The 26,150-nt window shown below is 40.9% G+C and overlaps 1 long non-coding RNA gene across 1 annotated transcript in view; it reads left to right on the plus strand.

The window, feature by feature from the left end:
• The window catches only part of LOC118968428 (uncharacterized), a 62,828-nt gene extending 41,288 nt beyond the window's left edge, over positions 1–21,540 (plus strand). The window contains exon 4 of the long non-coding RNA XR_012131154.1: positions 21,097–21,540. This is a non-coding gene — a long non-coding RNA (uncharacterized lncRNA). The remainder of the gene's footprint in view (positions 1–21,096) is intronic.
• The last annotated feature ends 4,610 nt before the right edge of the window (positions 21,541–26,150 follow it).

Here is a 26,150-nt window from a genome sequence, read left to right on the forward strand (position 1 = left end):
TCCTGTACTTGCTCTCAGATTGTCCTTTTCTTGCTGGAGCTCATTCAAGTGTGCTATAGGGACTGTATTTCCTGATCTTACCATTACAGGTTTTGGTAGGAAGGGTCTCTTTAGTTCTCTGAATTTCCCTGTTTCCTCAGGGGGTTGCTTAGCCTTGTCTTTTATTATTTCAGTTTGTTTTCAAGTTTCTGGAGATCCTTGATACATATTCATCTTCAGATACAAATCAATAAACAGGAGGGCTCGGAACTGTGTCTGTGGGAGTAAAGTTTCCTTGCTAACAGGTTTCACTTTAGGGTAAGAAGAAAGCTGTCCGTAACCCTGGGAGCACCGCAAACATCAGAATGCAGAGAGATGCATGGGACAGCAGCTCTCACATTCTTGCTTCTAGGCAGCATATGTGGTCTCATTAGAAAAGAATCCTTTCTCTATATTTTTTTGGGTGGAAGAGCTAAATGCCTGGCTGCTGGTTCCTCTGAGCAAAGATTTGGCGGGGGTGTTCCTAGGGACCTTTTTTTCCCTTAAACTGACCATGTAGTAACACCTCCATTTTCTCTCATGTCTCTCTCCTGTCCTCCATTATACCACACGCAGTTTCCAAGGCTGGCATGTCCTCAGGACTCTAGTTTGCAAGATCCTGAAGACTCTCTAGCCCTCGTGCTTCCGGACCTGCCAGGAACAGGTGCTGCACTGCCCACTCTGCCTCATCAGCCAGTGTTCTTCCACCTGCTTTCAGTCTCCTGGGAACTTGCTAAGATTTCTCACACTCTGATGGGCCCCCTCTTGTCCTTCCTGCTGTGACTTGGTGCCACCTTAATGTAACCTTGGGAGAGAGAGGAGATACACATGTCAGCTTGTCAGCTTGAACACTGCTCCATTTTTTAATTATAAAAACATAAACATGGTGTATTGATTAAGGTAGGCTAAACTGCTGTAATAAACTGATTCTAAAATGTAAGGTATAACAGAAGGTTATTTCATATTAGTGGAATAGTCCAAGGTTTCTGGCAGTGGCTTTCCTTAATTTAGGGATCCAGGGACCCAGGCTCCACCTATCTCACGGTCTCTGCCATCCCCCAGGGTCGCCCTGGTGTCTGCAGGTGGCCAGCGGAAGAGGAGAGAGTGTGTGGGGAGGTGCCTGCTACTGAAATGATTTGGGCTGCAGCCCCCACATCACATCTGCTTGTTTCCTGTTGAGAAGAACTAGTCCTCTGCCCACAGTAAGCTCCAAGGAGGCTGGTCAGTGCAGGCCTGAACCAGGCAGCCCCTTCTCGCTGTGCCTGTGCAGTGAGAAGGATGGGTCTAGCTGCACTCTTGGTCGCTTCGCCTCACATTAACAGGGCCCAAAATAGAGGTGAGAAGCAATGACGGGAACTGGGCGGGATATACCTGCTCAGCGGCAATCACTAGTCTGTACTAGCAGTGGTACAATACCCTCTCACCTGCATATTCCCTCTGCATCTCAGGGAGCTCCCTGCGGCTCTGAAGGGAACCGAAGGAAAACCATGCTCGTTTAATAAAACCTCCGTGTCCGCCGTTGTGCTAGGTGATTTCCGCACAACCCAGACAACACGAGTTCTCCCTGAGTCACAATAAAAGCTGTTTCTATTGTGAGATTTGGGTTCCCTGTGGGAAAGGCATACTACTTGGGGATCTTTTTTTTTTTTTTCAGTTACTAGATTTTATTATGCAGTACTTTTTCTCCCTTTTTTAAATTAAGGTATCATTGATATACAATCTTATAAAGGTTTCACATGAGTAACGTTGTGGTTTCAACATTCACCCATATTATTAATTCCTCCCCCTGCAATCACTGTCCATCAGTGTAGTAAGATGCCATAGAGTCACTACTTGTCTTTGTGCTGTACTGCCTTCCCCATGACCCCCATACATTATGTGTGCTAATCATAATGTCTCTTAACCCCTTCCTCCTCCTTCCCCACCCACCCTTCCCAACCCCTTCCCTTTGGTAACTGCTAGTCCCTTCTTGGAGTCTGTGAGTCTGCTGCTGTTTTGTTCTTTCAGTTTTGCTTTGTTGTGATACTCACAAATGGGTGAAATCATTTGGTACTTGTCTTTCTCCACCTGGTTTATTTCACTAAGCCTAATATCCTCTAGCTCCATCCATATTGTTGCAAATGGTAGCATCTGTTTTCTTTTTACAGCTGAATAATATTCCATTGTGTATATGTACCACATCTTCTTTATCCATTCATCTACTGATGGACACTTAGGTTGATATGGATTGCAAACAATGCTGTGATAAACATAGGGGTGAATATGTCTTTTCAAATTAGGGATCTTGTTTTCTTTGGGTAAATTCCTAGGAGTAGGATGAATGGGTCAAATGGTATTTCTATTTTTAGCTTTTTGAGGAACCTCCATATTGCTTTCCACAATGGTTGAACTAATTTACATTCCCACCAACAGTATAGGAGGGTTCACTTGGGGATGCTTTTAAAGGAGTAATTTGGCATAAAACTATCATTCACCTCCTAAGTGTTAGGTGTGATGCCAGGTCTTATGAACACAGAGATGGAGAGGACAGGAGCTCAGTTTTCTCTACAATGCAAAAATCACTATGCAATGTGATACGTGCCATAGAGAGAGGCAGAGGAGAACATTTTCTCTGCCTACAGGGGAAGGGTGGTCTGGGAGGGGATCAGAGAAGGGGTCATGAGGGAGGTGTCTAGCATTTGAATATAGTCTTGAAGGATAGCTAAGAAATGCCAGCAAGAAAAGGAGAGGGACTTGCAGACAGGAAGACTAACATACAATGGTCAAGATTCATGAGCTGCCCAGGAAGGTAGGCTAGAAAGATGAGGTGACCGTACAGCTCCCTTGAGAGCAGGACTTCTCCACACCTGCACTATGACACTTTGGGCCAGATATTTCTTTGCTGTGGTGGGGTGGGGGGTTTGGGAGGGTACTGTCCTGTACACTGAAAGGTGTTTAGCAGCACCCCTGGCCCCTCCTCTCTAGATGTCAGTAGCACCCTCCAAGTTGTGACAACAGAAAATGTTTCCCTAGATGTTGCCAAATGTCCCCTGGGAGGCAGAATGAATGGCCCAGCTCTGAATCACTGCTTTAGATAGATGTCACCTTTCTTTGATTATCTATCATCAAATTAAGTATGGTGTTTTGCATATGGTGAGTTTATGTATAATTTGAGGACAGATCTCTTTGGAACCCAAGTGCCTTATTCCATTAGCCAAAAGCCTTACTCTGGCTCAGAGTAGTGTTACGAAGAGCAGCCAATACAGAATAGCTACCCTCTCTTTTATATTATAGTTACCTTTAAAATGCCTGTCTTCCACAGTATAGTAGGTATTCAGTTTGCATTTATTTTCTCAAATGGAAGGGTAAGTCATTTAAAAATAAAGTGATTGAGATCCAAGCAGACTAAAAATGATTTTTGAATTCCCTTTCTATTTTTCCAGGCTGGAATGATCTCTTCCTGCCTTATGACCTAATCTCTAAAAAAACACCTCATTCACTTGCAGGTGCCCATCTGGGGAAAAGATCAGTGAGGTTCCTACATTTTCTCAACTGACTGTTGACTTTGCTGCCTGCACATCTGGCACCTGAAGCATGTGGATCACTCTTTAACCAAAAGCCCAGAATATCATCACTTTGAGCACCTGTCAGATAATTCATCCAAGAATTGATTGCAGTTTATCACTCTTTAACGAACAACCCAGAATATCATCACTTTGAGCTCCTGTCAGATAATTCATCCAAGAATTGATTGAAGTTTAACATTTGCCAAGCATGTGATCAAGACATAGGATTTTTAGAAAGGTTGTCTAAATGGCATAGTCACACCCCACTCCTCTCAGATCCTAAGTCCTAGTCCTGAACAAGTCAGCTCATTAGAAAAACAACAGGTCTGGGGTCTATTAGCCAAGCTTTTCAAAGAAGTGCTGTTGGTGGGAAAAAGTGATTTTGCTTTTTTTTTTTGGTAGAAGGAAATGTAAGAAATACCCATCTGTGGGAAAAATCTGTCTTTTGAAAAATCATAGTTCAAGTTACTGTCAGTTATAATGCAATGTCTGCTTCTTAAGAGTGGACTGAATTCTATAACCTGTGCCAAAGCTACAGATGAGGAATTGTCTCTAGTAAGCAGAGTAAGGGAGAGTGCATCATCTCGCCCAGCCTCAGGGAGTCCACATCTTTGGTGCCTTTGGCTTAATTATTTTCAACATTTTTGAAAAGTTGTCATAGCAACAGCATCAACAAATATTTTAAAGGGACAAATTCTATTTCCAGCACCTTAAAGTAATGTTTTAGTTTTGTCCATTATCTACCCATGCTCATCCACACACAGGCATTGTATGCCCTAGGAAGCATAAAACAATGTCTTATTTTGTATTCTGCCACCTCACTTAACATCACATCAAAAGCGGTTTTTGTTTCCAAAGCCTTTATATTTAAAATTTCAATGTTTTCACAACATTCCATGTTACTAAACTATTCCCACATTGTTGTGCAATTAATTAACTACTCATATTCTTACTATCTTTTGGATAACATCTTCTTGCATGTAGTTTTTGCCTTCTGATTAACGTTTCCTTAGAGAATTTCTAAAAGTTTTGTTGCTTTTGCTACATTATACCATTTGCTTTGCAGAAGTATTTCTGCTAGTTTAGGAAATCAGATCAGAGCTTGAGGAGGGTGCCTTGCTATGAACCCTCATGCCGACTTCTCCTTAAGGTAAGGGACTGGACAACCAATGGATGCAGCATTTCCTTAAAAAGAATTAAAAGGCATTTGGCAAGGTAGTCATGTGGGCTGCACATATCGGCAAAATTAACACCAAGGCTGCCTGTACTAGCATTTTCTGAAGCAAAACGATTTTGCTCTAGATATGTGAACTCTCACAATGGTAGTAGAAGTTTTTCCTTTCCCTTTCTTGAGTTTTGCATCCCATACATCTAGGCTTGACTCTAAAGCCAGAGTCTGGTGTTAATAACACAGTGGAATTCTTACATGCAAACAAGGACCATCTTTCCAATATCTTTCCACAGAAACCTCGTATGTAATTGCTAAACCCACAAAACCCTTCTTAAAGAACTGCACTCATTGCCAGTTTTTAAACTACAAAAGGAAGTTTAGAGTCATTTTATCTTTCTCTGTGCTACAAGAGACAGTCACTCAGTTTGATAGACAAGCAGTAAAAAGAAGGCTGAGCGGCAGTCAGCATCCTCATCATAGTCACAGCTGCCATCCAGGGGCACTCAGTATGTGACAGGCTCAGTGCTTAGTCTCACTGATGCCACACAAGTAATATGGAGAAGGGGTGCTCCTGATGTGCCCATTTTATAGATCACAAAACTGAGTCTTAAAGGCATGAGCGAAGTACTGTTATACAGCAGGGCAGGAGCTGGTGTTGAAATCCATGCCTATTAGACTCCTGAGCAGGAGAACTTGACCACCTGTCAATGGGTGAGGTGAATACACCTCCCTCACAAGGGGGCTGGGCAGTGGGAGTTTCCTGAAATAGAGGCCCAGGGGCTGGGGTGTGTGGGCAAGGGGAGGGCAGGGTTTCAGAGCCCAGCATTCAGGTGGGGATACCAGGCTTACGGGTCTGAGCTCTGCTGGTGAGCCTTAGCCATAGAAAAATCTTCCAGAAGATGCCTTATTTCCATCACTATGTTCCTGCCTCTGTTGGAATCCTCCTCTTTCTTCTTGGAAGCCCACTACAGGCCAATGCTGCATTTTAGTATTTCTTGCCTTTTCCCTGGATAGCAGGCATTTACTTGCCCAGCCAGTATTCCCTTGTGCTGTCCTCCTAGCCCTGCCTCATGTCAGGTCTGGCCTTCCTCCTCTCTACCCACCCCTCTTCCAGCTGGGACATCATGGTTTATTTCCAAGAAATGGCAGGGTGCTCAGTCCTAATGTGACTTGCCTACTTGGCAAGTACTATGTTTTAACCTCCTAGGGTATTTGACTACATCACTAGTATTTTTAAAGAATGTATTTATTCCAATATGAATACATCTTCCCCCATATATTCAAATAAAGTCAGGGGGTTAGGTTGACAATGTTCTGGGGACAAAATATGTATTTTGCTTATTATTTAAGTATTTTCCCCCAAAAGTCTTGACCAAAAGATGTGTTAGCTAAAGGATGGTTGAACTGACTTTGCCTGTTTGATACAGAAAGAATTTTCAGGTTGGGGGAGGGTTTATCAGACATTCCCTAATCTATGATTGAGAGCAGAGGATGACAACAGTTTTTCTACAAATTTTCAGAGAGTAAATATTTTAGGCTTTTGCAAGTCATTACTGGCAGCCATAGACAATACATAAATGAATGAGTGTGGTTATGTGACAACAAAATTTTATTTACAAAAAAGGGTGGTGGCCAGATTTGCCAACCCCTAATCTAGGGGCACACATGGGGGCCCATGCCAACCTGTGGAAGCATAGGTCAGAAGTGATATTTCCACAGGAGCTCCTGGCCAGAATATATCACTTCTATTCTTTTTTCTTGCACTTACAGTACATAGCACCTTACCTGGTATATAGTAGACATTCTTTAAAACCTTTTTGGCATAAATAACTAAATGAACGAGCTATAGAGAAAGAAGTGGGTAGAGCTTTTTCTATGCCTATAGAGAGATCTTGTTCATTAAGACATTTATTAGACAAACACTTATTCAGTTCCCCTTGTGCTTGGTAAAAAAGATGAAATTTTCATCAGGCCTTACAGAGCAAGGAGCCTACTTGCGGGGGGAGGGTAGTTCAAGAAGGAGTGTCAACAAAGTGTTACAAGTGTTATGGGAAGTTCAAGGGGCTTTGGAGTCACTTTGGGGGCTGAGGGATGCTCTCTGGTATATTCCAGGAACATATGATAATGTTCTGACATCATTAGACTCTTCACCTGTCAATCACGTAGGATGTAGTTTGGCTGGGCAGCAAAGACATGAGCCCCCAAATGAGGATACCAGAGCTTACACGCATGATGGACGTGGCATCTTTATAAATGCAAATAAACTGTTCAGCTGCCGGCACTTGTCTTCGAAAAGGGAGGCTCAAACTCATTCATAACACGGCTTTTCAGCTGTTAATCAAGTGGAAATCACTTTGTGGTGAAGCCTGCATTAAGAAATTTTAGCACCATTTTATTTCCATTTGATTTCTCTTCAAACATCTTTGAGGGAGTATTATGTTCAGAGCCAGCCTTTTAACAAAACATTATATTTAATCTTTTTACCACTTTGAACTTTTTCTCTAAAAATTATTTCCATTATTCCAAGTTTCATTTTGCCTTTTCTTTATCTCTTTTATAAGATTTTCTTTAAGAGATGAAAAACCCATTAACTGCTGTGAAGTCCCAACATGCCTTAATAAAGAAAGAAATATCAGAGTCCTAACAGAAGGTCACTGCATTGTGACAGAACTGGATTCACAATGGGCATGGATTTCTTTTTGCATAGATGCTAGAGGCAGTGCTGTAAGAAAAATGGTAAATGTCATCCCTGCAACTTATCAGAGTGACGTTTCTTATACTAAAGATGGTCAGACTATAACAAAAGATCTGACATTCGTGTCATCAGAGTTTCAAAAAAAGAGTGGTGCTGAGAAAGTACTTAATGGAATAATGGCTGAAAAGTCCCCAAATCTGACAAAAGACAGAAGTCTACAGATGCAAGAAGCAGAGTGAATCTCAAACAGAATCAACACCAAAAAACATCATAATCAAATGCCTGAAAAAATTAGGACAAAGGAAAATATCTTGAAAGTGGCGAGAGGCAAATAAACCCTACCTAAAGGGGAAACAAATCGAAAAACACTGTATTTATTATCAGATATTGTGGAGGCCAGTGGCACGTTTCTCAAATGCTGAAAGAAACCAACTATTAACCCAGAATCTTATTCCCAGGGAAAATAATCTTCAGGGATGAAGGAGAAATCAAAACATTCTTAGATGAAGGAAAGAAGAAAATATGACACTTGCAAACCTACCCTAAAAGAACGGCTAACTCTAAACAAAAACAATAAAGGAAGAAAACTTGGCTCATCAAGAAGGAAGAAAGAACACAGCAAAAATACAGACACACACAAATAGGCTTTCCTTCTCTTTTCTAAATTATATTTGATGCTGGAAACAAAAAGGATACCATTGTCGCTATGGTTCTACACATATGCAGAAGAAATACAATGGTTTACATTACAAATGGGGAAGAGTAAAGAGACATAAAGGAAGGTAAGTTTTCTGTACTACGTTTGACCTGGTAAAATGGCAACACCAGTAGATTTTGTTAATTTATGTGTATGTACAGTAATATGTAGAGCAACCCCTAAAAAAATCTATATTCACTCAAAAATTCTATAGGTAAACCAAAATTGGAGAGCTGTAAAATGTTCCAGCAATCCACAGAAAGCAAAGAAAACAAAAACAGAGAAATGAAAATCAGTGATAACAAATAACAATAATTAAAATGTCACGCTTATACACTAGCGCCAATACTTAACATTAAATGACCGTCATCCAAATATGCCAATTAAAAGACAAAGACTGGCAGAATGAATTGGAAAACAGGACCAACTCTATACCGTCTATAAGAAATTCACTTTAAATATTATGGTACAGGTCAATTGAAAGCAAAAGGATGGAAAAATTTGCATCAGGCAAACCTTCATCAAAGGAAAGAACGAGCCGCTATTTTAATATCAGATACATGAACTTCAAAGCAAAAGAAATTACCAGAGGCAGAGAGGAACATGTGTAATGATAAACGGGCAGGTCCACCAAGGAAACATAGCAATCCTAAATGTGTATCCCACAGAAGTCTAAGATATGTGAAGCAAAATTGATAGAACTGGAAGGAGAAATAGACAAATCCACAATTAGAGTTGGTAACTTCAATGCCTTCTCTCAACAATTGATAGAACAAATGGAATAAAATCAGTGAAGATAAAGAACTCAACACCCAACCAACAAGGTATAGTTGATATTTATAAAACACTCCATCCAGCCATAGTGGAACACCCATTGTTTCCAAGTGCCCATAAAATATATACCAAGAAAGACCACATCCAGGACTATAAAATAAAGCTCAACAAATTGAAAAGAACTGAAATCATATAGTGTTCTCAAAATAAGAATTGAGCTAGAAATCAATTTAAAAACAAAATAAAACAGGGAAATCTCCAAACACTTGGAAACAACACACTTCCATAAATAATCCAAAGATCAAAGAGGAAATTTCAAGAAATTAAAAAATAATTGAATAAAAATGATAATACAGCATATAAAAAGTTGTGGGACAGTTTCAGTTATACAACATAAATAAGTTCTGGAGATCTAATGTACAGCAATATGACTATACTTAACAATACTGCATTATATACATGAAATTTGCTAAGAAGGTAGATCTTAAGTATTGTCACCACAGAGAAATAAAGAAAGGAAAGAAAATGGTAACTGTGAGGTGACAGATATGTTAATTAACTTGATTATGGTGGTTATTTTACAATGTATACATATATCAAAACTTCAATTTATACACCTTAAATAAATATAATTTTTAGTTGTCTATTATACCTCAATAAAACTGGAAAAATATTTGTGGGACACAGTGAAGCAGTGCTAAGAGGGAAATTGATGACACTAAACGCATACATACATACATACAGAAAGGAGTCTCATATAAATAATATAAACCTCCATTTTAAGAATCTATGAAAAGAAGAGCAAACTGAGACGAGAAGACGCAAACTACCAACATCACGAATGAAATAGAGAATATCACTACAGACCCTGCAGGTACCAGAAGGATAAAAAAGGAATACTCTGAATACCTCTACACACATAAATTTCATTTTTGTTGAAATCACAAATTTGACATCATGTTGACATTAAGTTGGTAAACTTAGATGAAAAAAAACAATCCCTCAAAAAACACAAACTAACCATACCTCACCCAATATGAAATAGGTTATTTGAATAACTCCATCATTTTAAAGAAACTGAATATGCAATTTATAAATTCCCCCAGAAGACATCTCCAGACACATATGGTTTCATTGCAGAAACTACCCAACTTTAAAGAAAAATTAATGCCAATTTTGCAAAATGTCAAATAGAAGAGGAAGGAAACTTCCAAGTTCATTATGAAGCTAGTATTACCCTGATACCAAAACCAAATGAATATAGTACATAAAAAGAAAATTACAGACCAGTATGCCTCATTAATATATAAATACAAAAAAATCCTTAATAAAATAGAAGCAAAAATATTTCATAAAACATAGAACATGTGGACATTGAAATTAAAAACACAATATCATTTACTGCAGAGAGAGGGAGAGGAGAAATACTTAGGTATAAATCTAACAAAACATGTACAGGACTTGTGCACTGAAAACTACAGAATCCTGGTGAAAGAAATCAAAGAAGATCTAAATAAATGGAAAGATAGATCATGTTCATGGATTAAAAGACTCAACACGGCAAAGATGTCTTATTCCTTCCAAAGTGACATACAGATTTAATCCAATTTCTATCAAAATGCCAGAAAAATTTTTTTTGTAGATATAAAACATTATCCTAAAATTATACTGAAAGGCAAAAGAACTACAATAGCTAAAGCCATTTTTGAACAATAAAAATTAAGTGAGAGGAATCAGTTTACTTGATTTCAAGACTTATTAAGTAGCTACAGTTAGGAAGCCTGTGTGCTGTTGCTGGGACAGATAGATCAATGGAATAAAGAACCAGGAAGTAGAACCCCCAAAATACACCCAGCTGACTTTTTTTATTAATGTATTATTGATATACAGTCTTATGAAGGTTTCACATGAAAAAACAATGTGGTTAATACATTTACCCACATTATCAAGTCCCCACCCATACCCCAATGCAGGCACTGTCCATCAGTGTAGTAAGATGCCACAGATTCACTATTTGCCTTCTCTGTGCTGCACTGTCTTCCCCGTGACCCTTCACACCATGTGTACTAAACATAACACCCCTCAATCCCCTTCTCCCTCCCTCCCCACCCTCCCCCACCCCTCCCCTTTGGTAACTGCTAGTCCCTTCTTGGAGTCCGTGAGTCTGCTGCTGTTTTGTTCCTTCAGTTTTGCTTCATTGTTATACTCCACAAATGAGGGAAATCATTTGGCACTTGGCTTTCTCTGCCTGGCTTATTTCACTGAGCATAATATCCTCCAGCTCCATCCATGTTGTTGCAAATGGTAGGGTTTGTTTCTTTCTTATGGCTGAATAGTATTCTATTGTGTATATGTACCACCTTTTCTTCATCCATTAATCTGCTGATGGTTGCTTCCATATCTTGGCTATTGTAAATAGTGCTGTGATAAACATAGGGGTGCACGTGTCTTTTTGAATCTGAGAAGTTGTATTCTTTGGATAAATTCCAAGGAGTGGGATTCCTGGGTCAAATGGTATTTCTATGTTTAGTTTTTTGAGGAACCTCCATATTGCTTTCCACAATGGTTGAACATTCCCACCAGCAGTGTAGGAGGGTTCCCCTTTCTCTGCATCCTCACCAGCATTTGTTGTTCTTAGTCTTCTGGATGCTGGCTATCCTTACTGGTGTGAGGTGATATCTCATTGTGGCTTTAATTTGCGTTTCCCTGATGATTAGTGATATCGAGCATCTTTTCATGTGTCTGTTGGCCATCTGAATTTCTTCTTTGGAGAATTGTCTCTTCATATCTTCTGCCCATTTTTTAATCGGGTTTAATTGCTTTTTGGGTGTTGAGGCGTGTGAGTTCTTTATATATTTTGGATGTTAACCCCTTGTCAGATATGTCATTTACAAATATATTCTCCCATACTGTAGGATGCCTTTTTATTCTGTTTATGGTGTCCTTTGCCATACAGAAGCTTTTTAGTTTGATGTAGTCCCATGTATTCATTTTGCTTTTGTTTCCCTTGCTCAAGGAGATGCATTCAGGAAGAAGTTGCTTGTGTTTATATTCAGGAGATTTTTGCCTATGTTTTTTTCTGAGAGCTTTATGGTTTCATGACTTACATTCTGGTCTTTGATCCATTTCGAGTTTATTTTTGTGTATGGGGTTAAACAATAATCCAGTTTCATTCTCTTGCATGTAGCTTTCCAGTTTTGCCAATACCAATTGTTGAAGAGGCTGTCATTTTCCACCCAACTGCTTTTTTACAAATGTGTGAAAGTAATTCAATGGGGGAAAGATAACCTTCTCTGGAAAGGGTACCAGAGCAAATGGATATCCATAGGCAAAGAAGTGAACTTTGACCTAAGCCTCACAACATGTACAAAAAGTAACTCAAAATGGATCACAGGGTTAAATGTAAAACTATAAAACATTTAGAAAGAATAAGCAAAGGAGATCTTACTAAGCTGATGGACAGTGACTATAATGGGGTATGTTGGGGACACTTAATAAACTTGATAATGGGAGGAAAGTAGTAACCACAAAGTTGCTCATGTGAAACCTTCATAAGACTGTACATCAATGATACCTTAATAAAAAAAATAAGCAAAGGAGAAAACTTGAAAGATCTAGAGTTATGAAAAGAGGTCTTAGATGTCATACCAAAAACATGATCCATCAAAGAAAAATTGATAAATTGGATTTCACTGAAATAAAAACTTTGGCTCTGAGAAAGACCAGGTTAAGAGGAGGAAAGACAAGCTACAGATTAGGAGAAAACATTTGCAAGTCATATGTAACAAAAGTCTAGCATTTAAATATATAAAGAACTCTGAAAACTCAATATTTAAAAAACAAATAATCCAATTAAAAAATAGGTAAAAGACCAAAACAGACATTTCACCAAGAGGATATGCAGATGGAAAATAAATAAATGGAAAGATGTTCAACATCATTGACCTATAGGGAAATGCAAATTAAATACACAATGAGATATTACTACTCACCTAACAGAATAACTAAAGCTAAAAAATAGTGAAAACACAAAATGCTGGTAAGGATGTGGAGAAACCAGGTCATTCATACATCACTGGTAGGAATGTAAAATGATACAGCTACTCTGAAAAATAATTTGACAGTTTCTTAAAAAACTTAACTACCCTTCAACCCAGCAATTTTACCCTTGGGCATTTATCCCAGAGAAATGAAAACTTGAATTTGTATGCAAACCTGTACATGAATTTTACAGCAGCTTCATTTGTAATAGGCCCAAAGTGGAAACAACCTAGAAGTCTCTCGATGGTTGAAGAGTTAAACAAATGAATACACATATACTGTATACTACTGCTATCAAAAAGAAGGAAGGAACTATTAATACATGCAACAACCTGAATCAATCTCCAGAGAATTATGCCAAAAGTTTGCATACTATATGATTCTACTTATATAACATTTTTGAAATGACAAAATTATAGAAATGGAAAACAGATTAGTGCTTATCAGGGGTTAAGGAGGGAGTAGGGGTGAAAAGGAGGTGGTTATGGCCATAAAATGGCAACATAAAGGACTCTTGTGATGGAAATGTTCCATGCCTTCACTGTATCAATGTCGATCCTGTGGTTATGATATTGTACTATGGTTTTGTAAGATGTTACCACTGAAAGAAACTGGGTAAGAGTTACTTTGGGACCCTTCTGTATTATTTCTTACAGCTGCATGTGAATCTCAAGTTATCTCAAAATAATAAGTTTAATTTTTAAAGTCCATCAATGAGAGACTTCGAAATAATCTGAATCCAGAAATATTTATTGGGCACTTACTATGGCTAGGGACCATTTTAGGAACTAAGGATATAACAAGAATCAAAGAATCTAAGTCCTTATGGGGTTTATAGTCTAGTGTGGGAGAGAGAGAATTAACAAAGAAATAAGCTCATAGCATGAAGTATTGATAAATGCTATTACTGCAAACAAGACAAATTAAGATGATGATTGGGAAAGGGCAAGTGGCATTCTTAGGTGAGGTGATCCAGGAGGGCCTCTTGGAAGATGGCATATATGTGGAGATTTAAGTCACTTTGATTTGGGACACATTGCATTGAGATGACACCTGAGTATAGATATGCAAGTAGAGAAGTCCAGAAGGTAGAAACAAAGACATAGACTTTGGAGTCATTTTTCTGTGGAAAGGAATTTTCATGGTCATCAGAATAAATGATATAACTAACCTTGAAAGTATAGAGAATGGAGATCTTCATGAGTCAATGTGAACTTTATCCCTCTCCCAGTGACACTTGCTTTGGATAGGGCTGAACTGGACCTTCTCCTTTTTCTTTGTTTCTCCTCTTCTTATTGCCCTCCTGACACTGGAGTTTATGAGCCCTCAGTCTTTGGATCTTTTCTTCTCTATCACCACCACTCCCTTGGAGAGCTCACCCAGCATGGAAGGACTGATATTCAACTACCTAAATTTGCCCCATTTGAGTAGCAAGTTAATTTTCTGGAATTAAACTTTAAAACTCAGGTATGGATGGAACAGAAATGAAGGAAATTTCTAACAGATTCTAAAGTTCAGTATCTTGAGTTGGTGCATCATGGACCAAAATTTTATCAAGAGGTTTTCCTCCAGGTTTCCTTCAAAGTCTTTCTATTCTTATTGACATAAATATTATTTGTGTACTTAATTTTTAGTCTATGTTCTGCAACTGCTCTAGAGCAAGAAACATAATACTGATTGAAAATGAAGTGACAGAAATTGGTGGGAAGACCATCACGTCCTTTACAAGCTGTGTTTACGGGGGTTCCATTAATGAAGAGGGGTTCTGAGGAGGCAGTTGTCATCTCCTGAAACAATTCCTATTCCAAGTTTCAGACACCTTTTATTCTGAAATGTATACATATTTTTCAGTCTAAAGTAAGTCATTTCCAAGTAATCAGAAATATCTTACATAATTAAAAAGTAGTTTTATGAGCCCTATATATTTGGACTAAGAACCCAAATCACATTTTCATTATGTTACCCCCACATTTAGAATGAGATTCAATGAGGGCACTTACTTCTTCCTGTAGAAAATGAATGTCTTAAGAAAAAGATAATCTTTTTTTTTCAATTTTTATCTTCAATGCCAGTAAAGTATGTATTAATTATCTATCTCTGTGTAACAAATTACTCCAAAACTTGATGGCTTAAAGCAACAATATTTAATATCTCACAGTTTCTGTGGGTCAGAAATCTGGGTCTTCTGAATCAAAGTCTCTCAAAAGCTGGAATGAAAATATCAAGCTGGGCTGCAGTTAACACAAGGCTAGACTTGGGCTGGGATATGCTCCTGAGCTTGCTAACTCAGTTTTCAGGATTTAATTTCTTACCTCACAAGCCACTCTGTAGGGCAGCCAGCTTATAACATGGCCCTTACTTCATCAGAGCAAGCAGGTGAAAAAAGACCAGAGAGAGGCAGAAAGACAAAGGGAGAGAAGGAGAGCAAGACAGAAGTCATAGTCTTTTGCAACCCAAGCTTGTGACATTACATGTCACTTGCAGTATTCCTTTTGCCAGAAGCCAGTCACTAGGCCCAACCCACACCCAAGTGAAGGGGGATATGTAAGTGCATAGTGCCAGGTGGTAGGGATGGTTAGGAGACATTTCAGAAGCTCTACCACGTAATGTCTGGATGTTTGTTGAATGAATGAATAACTGGATAAATGAGGTTAGATAGTCTGAGGCCAATTTTTGTGAAAGAAACAAACTTGACAAAGTCAGTCTATCTGGTTGATGCTTGTTGGTCAAGGCATGTTTCAGTGAAGGTCCATTTTTGGAAGGTTCTAATTGTCAGAAACAGATATTCTTGCAGTTTTGTTGAATCAGTGGGGCATGGAGAGGGCACTTTCTTAAAGTGTTTATTTGTGTCTAGTTGGGTTCTGCCAATCTGTCTGTGAAAGGTAAGCATTTCCAGTGGACTGTCATTGACTCACTCAAGAAGAGTCAGGCTTACTGAAATCTTGAGCTTATAAAAAAACCCAACTTTCCTTGATTATACAAAAAAAGTTGTTATCAGCCCAAGAAAAATCCACTTTCAGAATCACTAAATTTGTCCAACAGAGGCACAATAAAGACTTCTGATGAGTGAATGAGTGAATACCAATATCAAATATCAAATAACCTTTGTAGTTACCTATCTCAGTGAGTTGGTGTGGATGCTAAATGCAGAAACAGTGCCTAAGCAGCCTCAAAGATAAAGCCATTGGAAACAAGAACTATCCCCATAAAAGGCCTGCAGCACCACTCTGAATGATCCTGCTGTCTGCCCTCAGGATTTGGGACTGATAATTACACCAGGTTCCCAAAACAGCGCCCAGCTATGGCCAGGGTGGGCCCCACAAGGGCGAGGTTGGGTGGTCACCACCGGATGTCACTGAGGGTTGAGGAATCACATCTTTGCTCAAAGTTTGCCAGCTGGAGTCTCCCGCCAGCTCTCACTGAGGGTGAAGCAGAGTCTAAGTAGGAAATATCCCCTTTGAACTATTGCACCTAGGAGGAGGTACACACCAACTCACATATAAAGCTCAATGTATTGGATTCCAAGCTCAAGTGTGGTAAGCTCCTGAGAGTAAAGTTTGGTGCAAGGCCACTGGGAAGATGCCTGGCACACTCTGGGGAGTCTGGCTAAGGCCCCCAGGGCTGCCTGCAAATGGGAGAGAGGTGCCTCTACTGCTGCTGTGCCGGCCCTTCCACTGCGCCACTATTGGGCACCAACTGCATCAGACCCGAGATCTGCCATCCTTCTCACAACCCCTTTAGGGATTCTTGTTACCATCTTACAGACCAGAATGCCAAGGTTGAGGGAGGCTAAGGGACAGGAGGAGGCTGAGGCAAGATTTGAGAGCAACATTGTCTAGCTTTATTGATACAACATGGCTATTATTTGGGGCCTATACTGCCTTGAATACTGTTCTCCCTAAAATTCATGTCCACACAGAGCTTCAGAATGTGGCCTTGTTTGGAACAGAGTCTTTGCAAATATAATTGATTACATTAAGATGAGGTCACAGTGGATCAGGGTGGGCCCTAAATCCAGTGACTGGTCTCTTTACGAGAGAAAGGAGAGGGAGATCCAGACACACAGACGCACACACAGGGAAGATGAAGGTGGAGGCTGGGACTGGAGCAGTGTGGCGACAAACCAAGGAACTCCTCAGATTGCTGCAGACACCAGAAGCTAGGAAGAGGCAGGGATGGATTCTTCCCTAGAGACTTCAGAGGGAGTGTGACCCCACCAATACCTTATTTAGGACTAGTCTCCAGACTGTGTGAGGACAAAATTCTGTTGTTATAGTCACTGGGTTGGTGGTTCTTTGTTATGGGAGCCAGGAAACAACAGAGTCCCTGAAATGGACACAAGCCCATGTGTTGTATGCAACTGTTGCCAAGACTTTTAATCACACCATTTATAGCTTAGGACCCCAGGCAAATGTTCATTTCCTAAGCAGTACCTCCCATCACAATCAGTTCCTCTCCCGTTTCCTTTACACTCTCCCTTTGGGCCCACAGTTTTTGTATCAGGGTTCACAGTTTTGCACACCTCCAGTATCAGGGGCTAGTGAGAGGTTCAGCCCTGGACCACACGCCTATGCGCCCCCACCCTCTTCCAGCATCCCACATGTCCTCTCACCCGATGAGGTGAGTCCCACCTATGATGCCCAGGGCCGGGTACCCTCCATGTCAGCTGCCCCGGTATTCCCAGCCTGGGAGAGGCATGTTACCAGTTCATAGTGGCGTGAATATAGGTTGTAAGGTTTTATTTAAAGCGAACCACATTCTTTTGTCTTATCCAGGGGATATTTTCTAAATAACATATTACCAATTTTGTGGGCATCACTGCAGAAAACCAGATTCTCTAAAAATTACACTAGGCTTCCTTCTTCCATAGAGCTCCAAAAAAAATGGCAGTCTGGCTATCGTCCTGCGTAAATCTTGTTCCAGCAAGTTCTGCATCCACTTAACTTTATGAATCTAGGTTCTGCGGTTTGGATTCCATCCCTGCTCCCCCATGGCTCTCTTCCCGATTGAAACACTTCTACTTCGTGGTTTCCGACGACGGTGGGGGCTGCAGAAGCTGACTGGAGGGTCATATTCTTTGTCTCTTGCTGCCCCCTGCTGGGAAAATCGTTGCCTTCTTTTTCCTTTTTTAACTAAGGAAATGCACTTAACAGGTTCCCAGGGGTGTATGGATGAGGGGGAAGCAGTGATTTCCGAGGAGACAGAAAGCCAGGCAATTTCCATTATTTGAGATTCTTGGCTTCCTTTGCAAGAAATGGTCATTTTGCGATATTTAAAATATGTTTCTGTTTTGCTGATTGGTATTTTTAAACACACACAAATACAATACACTGTAATTGTGCTTCCACAGAATAACTAGATTTGTAAAAATATAAATCAAAGCCAACTGCTGGTGGTTTGGCCTAGTGAAGGGGTGTAGCGACCGTCTTCTTTCACTCCCTTAGTAAATCCTGGTCTGCGACTGCGTCCAGCACCGTATTGCGGATGATGGCAAAGACCCTTTCAGCGGGGTGGTGAGGTGAGAGCCCTCCCCCTTCCCCTGCCCCTGCGCCGCCCTTGATAGCACGGAGGAGACTGACTCTCAGGGAGCACCCTTGAGGGTGAGTGCAGAGAAGCAAAGGAAGAGAGGAGATTGGGGTGCAGCATCCCTGGGCTCAGCCTTCCCAACACCCCAGCAACCGAGGTGAAAAGCTGTAGGCTTCCCTCCGACGTCATCTTTGTTAGAAAACTTCTCTTGGGTGTAGGAAGGCCCCTGAGGTGCCTCTGCATAGGCAGGCTACCCCCAGGTGCTGCCCCAGGGCTGCAGGCCACCAGAAGAGCCTGGAGCCAAGTCCTAATCTCAGATCGTGGCTGCAAGGACAGAAGGAAGGCCCCTGAGACAACTTCCCCACTGCTGGCTGCCCCACAGGGAAAGCCAGGGCTGCCTCTGCTTCCTGCAGATGAAGGAACAAGGATTTCTGGTCAGGTTTCAGACCACAGACTCCAGGACTTCACCTGGGAGTCCAGGCCTCTTGGAAAAATGCAGTTTCCTACCAACAGAGGTTCACTACACTGTGTATACTAAAAATCACACTGCTTCTAGATCTGTTCCAGCCAGTTTCCCTTTCCTACCACATTCTCACTAAGTAGACACTCAAATATAATTTAGTTTGCAATATTATTAGTTTCTTTTTCACTATGAGTCAGTTGTAATGGGCTCTGTCATTTAAATTAGTTGACCCAAGATGCTGGGACAGTGACTCAGAATCAGATATAAGTTGATTTGAAGGAACTAATGGAAATGACAATGCATGTTTCTCTTCCCACCTGAGTTTGCAATTTAAATTTAAGCCCAACTGTCCAGACATCTCTAGTATTTCACCAGGCAACCTATAATCAATATCTCCAAACTGAACCCTCCTCCAGATCTGCTTCTATCTCATAATTCCCTTAGTTGTAAGCAATTGAGGTTAAGGGTGTAAAACATTTATTGCAATTTCACATTGCTGCAACATCCATGGGCAAAATCAGTGGACTTTGTCTCCTGGAATGAATTGGAGTGGAGGCCAACTCAGGTGTTGTCAGACTCAAGTGGCAGGTCAATGCAGTGTGAGGGTGCACTAATCAGGCACTTTGGGATCACATACTGATCTGGGATGAATTGGAAAAAAAAATCGAATCCTTTACTGCAGACAATTTGAGCACCGTGGGAGAGAGGAGTCCAGTCTGCTGCCTAAAGGAGCATCACCCTGGCCTCTGTGTCTGTGGAGACTTACTCTTTCTCCTCCTGCCCCCCTGCCCCATTAGAATGTGAGTTTCCAGAGAACAAGGCTCTTGCTGTCTTGTCAACCTCAGAACCCAAAGCTGAAATAGTGATGGGCACATAGTAAGCACTCAGTAAACATTTGTTAATGATCTCCCTGCCTCTGGTCAGCAACTACCCAAATCTAATACATTTTCTATGCAAGAGTCAGAACAATTTTTCTAAAATTCAAATCTGAGCAGGACCCTTTCCTATGGAAGGCCCTTCAATGACTCCTCAGTTGCCCAGGTTAAAACAAAAGCCCTTAAGGAAACCAGTAAGGGCCTTGACCGGCATTTCAGCCACACTGAACTCTTACTTGCTAAGGGGCCATTCTTTCCAAAGGGCTGTTGTCTGCCTGGGATTCTCCTTGCTCTCCTTGACCAGTGATAACTCCTTCAGGTCCCAGCTCAGCTAGAACTGTCACTGAGAAGCCCCCAGGGTGACAAAATCATATCTTACTGCAATTCTATTTCTGTATGCCTACCTGGAGATGGCCTGTGCCTGTCTCACCGGCCGTTATATCCATCCCAAAATAAGACAACATTTGATGCATAACTGGTAGGCAGTAAACACAATGGCATTTTTATTTATTTTATTATGGTATCATTAACATACAAATACATGAGCAACATTGTAGTTACCAGATTCCCCCCCTTATCAAGTCCCCACCACATACCCCATTACAGTCACTGTCCATTAAGATACTATAGAGTCACTTGTCTTCTCTGTGCAATACTGCCTTCCCTGTGCCCCCCACCCACCCACCCAAATTATGTGTGCTAATCATAATGACAATGGCCTATTTAGAACAGAGATGAGCAGGACTCCAGAGATTTTCAGCACAGGGAGGAGGGTAGTCACCTCTTACTCTTTGGATGGTCCAGAGCAGAGAACAGGTTCAAACCCAGCCATTCACCAGGTGGGAAACTTTATGTAAATTCTCTGTGCTTCAGTTTCCATCTGTCACAGGCATAACTGTGATTGTATGAGGTGGAGAAGTTCTTATCTCAGGGCCTAACAGTTAATGTTTAATTTTTGTTGGTTGTGATTATTAACCATTACTTCTGAAACCTCTGGCATTCTGCTTTCATCATTTCTAAGCTGCTATAACCTACTGTAAGGCCTTCCACTGCACAGACATGGCTAAACATCTCCTTTTCTTCTAGTCCCCTAATAGCCCCTTCCTGGACAGATGTTGGTTGCTAATAGCTAGGCTATCTTAAAAAGAGCAAATAAGAGCATTTTACATAGACATCTTATAACATTCTTAAATGAATTGCTCGCTTTCTTATATGATTTCCTGAAATGCAATTGCTTTATTTTACTTTGGAGATTTTGGTTGAAATTTACCCAACCTCTCCTCTCTTTCAGGCTTCCTTGGAGGCTTCTGTTTCAGGATTGGACAAAAAAATTAATTTGATGAGGAAATCCTTCTGTGTGCTTCCAAGTCTCAAGAGGTTGATTGTATTTGGAAGCATTTTGGGATCTCACTGCCATGATGATGATAACAGCAATAATAAAATTAACAACCATAAAACCACTTATTGATGAGACTTACTACTATAGGATCAAAATTACAATTCTCATTTCATTGCTGTGAAGTAGAAGAGGCTGCTTTGAAAGCAAGACCAATCTTCTCTTACTCAGAAAAGGTCATAGGATAACCTTTCCTCACCTTGGATGGTAAGATTTTGTCCTAAGCAGTATCTTATATAGGTCTCTCCTAGTCAACCACCAATTTCTTCCTGTCCCTGAGTTCCAGGAATGCTGCTAAGGAAAGGCAATATTCACCTTATGGAATTGTGCACATGAGAAACTGTACATGTGTGGATATGTGCATTTGTGTACATGCATGTACATGTGTGTGTATTTGCTATAGTTCAAGAAGTCTCTGGTTGTGTTCTATATGCTAACCATCCCCCCTTATTTTATTTTTAGTTCAACCTCTCAGAATTAAGTAAACACAGTCTGGTTGAATAAACATAATGAAATTGATATTTTAGGCTTTTTCTTAAAAAATGAATTCACTCTAAACTTGTGTAGGAGGGGTAGAGTTGGTTTGGAATCTGTCTTACCCTGGGACACAGGGAATTCTGTGAAGAAAGTTCTATCCTGACATATTAATTGCAAAATCAAAGTTTTCTTAAGCAGTGACTTGAAAGAGTAAGCTTTAAAAATGCCTAAGTGACAGCCTGAGAGTGATTTAGTCCAGTAGTTCTCAAATTTGACTGAGCATCAGAACCACTCAGAGGGCTTATTAAAAAACAGTTTGCCATTTGTGGGGTGACAAAACACTCCCTAGAGTTTCTGATTCAGTAGGTCTGGGGTGGGCTCAAGAAACTGCATTTCTAGCAAGCACTCAGGTGAGGATGGAGCACACTTTGAGAAACACCAATTAGAACGTTGGTTCTGGGACTTGGCTACATAAAAATTAATGATGCCTGGGCCCCACCTCCAGTGACTCATTTAATGTGTATGGAGGATGGCCTGAGCATTAGAGGTTTTTAAAAGCTCCCCAGATGATTGTAATGTGTAGCTAAATTTGAGAACCACTGGTATGGGAACATGTGTAAAGAACAGTGAGGGCGCCGAACCTCAGAGCATGTGGCCCAGGGAGCCGGCTCCCTGAGGGGGCTGCGTTCCGGCCCACGCAGAGCAGTGGCCAGAAAGGGCTTGTGCTCCCACTCCCCAAGAGCAAACTTGCTCACAGTAGCTCTGCCCATAAGTGGTCCTCAGGCTCCTGGAAGGCTGAAAAATATTCTCTAGTGTTCGGCACTTGTCTTTTTCAGGATTTTTAGTTACACATAAAGAAGCTTGCTGCCAACTAAGCAGGAAGAGTTTAGCAGAAAGATACTGGCTGATTTGAAGCTAAGCTTCCAGGAGCCATGCACAAACCAAGCACAGGATCATCTGGGAAGGAAACTGCAGCCACTGCCCCACCAGACACTGGAAAAACCTCTGGGCCACTGCCCTACCAGGCCCTTGACTTTGTAAACCTCTGACACCTCTGGAAACCAGACACATCCAGGGTGGCACTCACTCACAGCACGGGTCCCCAAAGTAGAAGTCTCACCCGAGTGAGCGTGACTAGAGGAGCCCCTGTCACATGCCCTGCTCTGGCTGCTCGGGGACCAAAGGGTGCAGATTTCTAGTGAACCTGGCCACGGAAGTTGGAAATTCCCCCTAAAGTTCTTCTGCAACCAGGGAAGGTGATGAGATGTGGTTTTTATTGCTCAGACCCTTGGCTCCTGCGTTTTTCTTTTCTGAACTGCTGTGCCCATCTCCAGGAGGTCCCCACCCACAAGCAGCAGTGAACTCAAGCTCCCCAGTTCTCTCCACCCTCCGTCCCTTCCACGGAAGGGTTGTACTGCCAGTCACCGCTCTTTGCAAAGAGCGAACATGTGTAGCAACAGCATTAAGGAACAGAACTACTGTACCTACCTCATATGAAATGCTTCCTCTTTGGCCAGATAAAAGGAGACAAATAGAACTAAACATTCTGGAATGTTGTTCACATGCAGACTCCCATGTAAGGAGTGCAAAGGGTAGAGCCATTAGGAGTGCTGCTGCCTGGGGCTGTCCAACTGCTCGAGCCAGCTGTGGCCACGTGATGGCCTGGACTTCCTTGGAAATGGGAGCCAGTGGGCCATCTTAGGGTGCAAGTTTCATTTGTCTCTGCAGAAGCCCCTGCAGGGGTCTGGAACAGTGAAGGGCCAGCTTGCATTGCCAACCTTCCTCGGCATGTGGGAGTAAGGGTCCCACTCTGTGCTATATTCTGTCTTCTCATTCCCTCCACTAACATAGCAGGTACTGTCATTTGCACCTGATTGCAGAAAAGGAAGCCCAAGCTAGGGAGGGTAAGAAACTTGCCCAACCTTAGGAATAAAGTGATTCAAGTCCAAGGTGGGTCCATAGTCATCACTCTGTATTGTGCAATAAAAATAATTTAGCATAGTTTTTTTTGTTTATATAAATTGTATATTACTCATTGTGAAAAATCAGACAACACAGGGAAAAGGTCAAATTCACTTGAAATCCCATTGTCCTGAGATATGAATATGTTTTGGTAACAATTCTTTTGTACCTCAGTTTAGGCGCGCGTGCGCGCGCGCACACACACACACACACACACACACACATACACACAGGCACACGCAGTGTTGCATAAATGGAATCCTTACACTTGGTTCATGAAGCTCTTGTTTGTTTGCTAGTCAGTAGAGCTTAAACAAACCCTCTCTTTCATTATAGAAGTTACGCTTGTGGGCGAAGAAGAAAGTTGACTTTAAGCAGACATAGAGCACTGGGTAGCGGGCCAGCCCTGTACTGTGTACAGACAGAGTTGTGGTGCTGTAGGGAGCATGTGGGTGTGGCCTGATTAGGAGCATAGGTGTGAGAGTCAGGCTGCAAGGGCTTCCTACCTTATTAGCTGTGCAACCTTGGGCAAGTTACTTAACCTCTCTGCATCTCTGTTCCCCAGCTATAAAGTGGGGATAATAGTGCCTACCTTGTAGGGGTGTTGTGAGAATTAAATAAGAAAGCGGCTGAATTAAACATTTTGTGAGTGTCTACTATGTATCAGATACTACATTACAGACATGAGAGAAACAAAGTTTAATAAAATGAAATCTGCCCTCAAGGAGCTTGAATCCAGTAACTCCTGCTTCTTTCCTGCAATCACATACACATCCTGTAAGAGAGCAGTTTTCTGACAGCAAGTGTCTTCTGACCTAATTGTTTTTACATTGAAGCTGCAAGGTACAGATGGATGAAAAGACTAGACACAACCAGATTAACTACACTTGTTTTATCCAACTTGTTTGACAAGGACAGAAGAAGGAAAAACAATTTCAAAATTGAGTCCAAATGTTGACCACCCAATTAGTTGGAGTGTAAGCTTCTCTCCAGAGCTATAAATCACCCAAGTCCCACTGGGGAAAGACACAGCCCTCATGAAAGCATACCAAGGCAGGAAGAGCCACCACGCTAGGCAGAGGTCAGTCTATCTCACACGTGTGCCTTTGGAGTGCCAGCTGAGCACTCCTTTATGACAAAGAGAAAAAACACTTGAAGGAGTAAAGAATGTTTCATTCTTGGCCAAACCCAATCCCTTCTTGGCATGTGTTTGCCTTGGTGGACAAGGAAGAGGTTAACCAAGGTATCTGCATGGGTTCCTAGTGGATAATAAAATAGATACCGAGGGTAAATGTTCTCCAGTGTAATTCACTGAAACATACAAGCTCCTTTAAGTGAATCAAGAATAATTTAATGCTTTTTCTCCAATTCCTAATCCCATAGTTTTGTTTTTTTGCCTTACATTAGTTACTTCTCACATCAGATTCAGCAACAATTTTTTTCTTGTTGGCAGACAGCACTGAATTTTATGGTTAGCTTCGTGTGTTTGTTAATCAACCACCCTGGGGAAAAGCAGCAACAATGGACTAAATATTAGAGGTGTTTGCTTCCAGACTTTATTACTTACAGAGACACAAGGCTTTATGTTGATTTGAAGAAATGTTTCCACTTTATTAAACTTGGGACTCCTTCAAGAAAATGTCACTGAACAGAAAAAAATCCATTATTGGCACTATTGCCTCTGTTATTGTATGGGGCTAGAGCAAAATAGCAATGTCAGCTATTAAATTGAGAAAAATTTATTCCATTTACTTATTCATTGTTTGCTAAGTAAGTTCAGTTGTAACTAAAAGAGATGATAGAGAAACAGTATTATGCTTCCCTCTGTTTTTCCAGTGCTTGGTGTTTGGGCTTCATTTGGGCTTTAAACAGACCTTGAAGAAGGTCCTCAAGGTGACTGGCTAAGCTGCCCCTTCACCTTTGCTGCTATACATTTTACATCTTACCATGTTCCATTTGGCTGTGTCCCCAATCTAACACCTTATGAAATACTTCTTTCTCAGGAATGTATGTTTCTTCTTTACATTAAATACACAAGAAGGAAGTCCAATTAAAGGAAGACATTTTACCAAAGCTAAGTGCTTTTGAAGATTCAGAGGGGTTGTGCTCAGCAATCAGATCAAACAAAACAACTGTCCTTGGTAGGTTTTATAAGTTTCACAATATACCATTAAAAGTCACATTTTTGATATTTGAAATATTTAATGGATGTGAATCTCTTTTCACCAACCCCCGCATAAGGGGAATCTAACTTGGCACATTTTCCATAACCCATTTTCATTTCTGACTCTGAGCTCTTGTTCTGCTAGATACAGTGGTAGGAGAGGGTCTGAAACAGAGCTAAGATGTATGTGTGTATGTGGACAGTTTACTGATGAAAGGTTTGGAATTACAGCACTACTTGCTTAATTTTGGACAATATTAAAAATAAGTATCTGAAGCTTGCTGAAATTACTTTAAAAATCTCATTTTCCATTCCTATCAACATGCTTCTGTGAGATTAATTTCTC

Source organism: Manis javanica, chromosome 5, assembly GCF_040802235.1.
Source record: "Manis javanica isolate MJ-LG chromosome 5, MJ_LKY, whole genome shotgun sequence".
Taxonomy (NCBI): Eukaryota; Metazoa; Chordata; class Mammalia; order Pholidota; family Manidae; genus Manis; species Manis javanica.